Source organism: Arachis hypogaea, chromosome 16, assembly GCF_003086295.3.
Source record: "Arachis hypogaea cultivar Tifrunner chromosome 16, arahy.Tifrunner.gnm2.J5K5, whole genome shotgun sequence".
Lineage (NCBI taxonomy): Eukaryota > Viridiplantae > Streptophyta > Magnoliopsida > Fabales > Fabaceae > Arachis > Arachis hypogaea.
The window spans coordinates 129,892,117-129,894,633 of NC_092051.1; the positions used below are offsets into that span (position 1 = coordinate 129,892,117).

Below are 2,517 nucleotides of genomic sequence, written 5' to 3' on the forward strand. Positions count from 1 at the left end.
CTTAGCTTAGTCAAATCTTGAATCTAGGTGCACTTATTGCAACGTATATATGACGATCACTGGGCTCAGGGCTTGCGTGCATGTTTGGCAAGTCTTTTTTTTTTTTTTTTGGGTTTAGGTTTGGCAAGTCTATTTAATCTAACACTGATAACTTGGGCAGTTGGGCCTTGAAAGAGTGAAGGCTCAAATTGTTTTTATGCTTTCTCTTATGGTCGCACTATGATAAAGGTAAAGATGCAAAGTGTATTAATCAAGGTTGCGAGAACCGGACCGGTCAATGAACCGGTGAGGTAATTGGTTCACTGGTTCAGTAGTTCGATCGGGGTTCAACCAGAGTTTAACCGGTTTAATTAAATATAAATAAAATCATTAAAAATAATATATAATTTTCAATATTTAAATTTAATAATTTCTAAATCTAAAAATTTTAATATGGAAATAATTTTGAAGTTATACCTCAACATGAGACTAAAAGTATTATACCTCAAAATTAGATATTAACAGGTTTCTTAAAAATACCAACCTTGAATACATTAAGATGCTCAGTAAAAACACTAATAGAGATAATACATTCATAATAATTAAGACAGGATCTCCATTATTTAGAAACAAATGGTACCAATAAAAATAAAAAACTTTCTAAACTATATTCTCAACAATTACCTAATTCTAGAAATTTCTACCATACCAAGAATGATTTTATGTAGCCAAGGAGAACACAACATATAAAGAGATTAACAAAAAAAATACTTCAATGCATACCAAGAACACATAGCAACAATATATTAAACAAAATTAAGAAGCAATATATTAGAGATGGAAGAACTAGGAATCCCAAATGGGACCAAAGGCTGCAATTCCATTAGCTTTGCATGCATTGACAACATCTCTGCTTCCTTGAGGATTGCTTGTGACAATGACGACTTGAGCACCAAAGTTGTTGGCAGCATTGACACTCATCTCAGACACGTTTGGCCTGCCAAGCACAGCAGTGTCATGAACTATAACCTTCTCTTTCGAGTGCCCACTCATCATTTCCTTAATCTCCTTTCCAAAGTTCTGTTCAACACCCTTTGTGACTCAGAGCACGCACACCTCTGCCTTACATAGATTAACAAAAAAAAATACTTCAATGCAGGAACATGTCCGTGAATGCCATGATTGATTGAATTGGGCGAGGGATTTGTGAATGACATGATTGATTGAATTAGGCGAGGAATTTGTCATGACTTCAGAAGCGAATCCAAATCCAAAATCTAGAAATCCAAATTACAAATTACATCCAACAATTATAGCAAAATTCAAAATGATAACAATTCAGAACCCAGAAGATTATATCAATTCATACAGCATTCAAAATAAAAAATTATATTCAGCAAACATATTCATCATGAAGCAGCAAAACATATTCAAGCACAGAACTCATAATCAGAAGGCAGCAAGTTCAGAGGGAGGCGAGATCAGAAAATCAAAATCAAGAAGCATAGAACTCATAAATCATCATCAGAATTCATAAGGAAGCAAGTTCAACCATAGAGCAGGCGAGCTCATAAATCATAATCAGAACCCAGAAGCCCAGAAGGCAGCAAATAAATCAAGAAGACAAGAAGTCAAGAACAGAGTCTTACCGGCGGCGAGTGAAGACGCGGTGTCGGCGACTTTTGGCGACGAGGAGGCGGGCTCCGCGAGCTCGGCGACGACGAGGCGGGCTCAGGTAGAAGCAGAACGCGGTGGTGGTCGCGGCTGCTGTGGATGGCTGTGGGTGGCTCGGTGGTTTCTCAAATCTGGAGCTTGGTGGCAATGGTGGGTGAATGGCTGCTGAATGCACTTGGAAAGGGGAAAGGGGAAACTGATTAGGGTTAGTGGGTGCACTGGGTGTTACGCCTTTCTCTTTTTTTTTTTTTTAAAAAAAAAATTTCAAAACGACGTCGTTTGGCCTTTCAGGGTGCAAATCATAAAATCGCTAAAAAATCGGACGGTTCTCCCGGTTCACCGGTTAACCGCCGGTTTGACCGGTTTTTTCACCGGTTCTCTGTCAATCGGTTTTCGACGTTACCCGGACCGGCTAGGTGACCGGTTCCCGGTTATTCCGGTTGAACCGGCCGGTCCGATTCGGTTTTCAGAATATTCCAAAATATTATTACACATGTTAACAATAACATGAATTTAATTATATATACTAGAATCACAATTTAAAAATATGCAGATTATACATTGAAATATTACTATCATATAATTTAATTATATATTTATATGCAATTTACACCCGGCTACAAACTATTAAATCAATATTATTGTTAACGGTGTAGAAATTCTATAAGGTAAAAATCAATAAGGTTATGATTATAGATTTAACAAAAGGATAAACACAACAATTTTAGACACACGTAAAAATATGGCTTTGCAATTAACTTTAAAAAAGCCGCGTGATGCGCGAGTTGCAATTTTGTTTAAATATTATTATGACTTTTTAAAAATTATGTTAAAAATTAATCAATAAAAAATTTTAATCGTATT

The 2,517-nt window shown here is 36.4% G+C and overlaps 1 long non-coding RNA gene across 1 annotated transcript; it reads right to left on the bottom strand.

Moving 5' to 3' along the window:
- Positions 1 to 539: 539 nt before the first annotated feature.
- On the bottom strand, positions 540 to 1,891 carry LOC112759090 (uncharacterized). The gene is made up of 2 exons (XR_003179934.3): positions 1,629 to 1,891; positions 540 to 1,256 (listed from the first exon to the last, which is right to left on the bottom strand). It is a non-coding gene; the product is annotated as an uncharacterized lncRNA (long non-coding RNA).
- Positions 1,892 to 2,517: the final 626 nt, after the last annotated feature.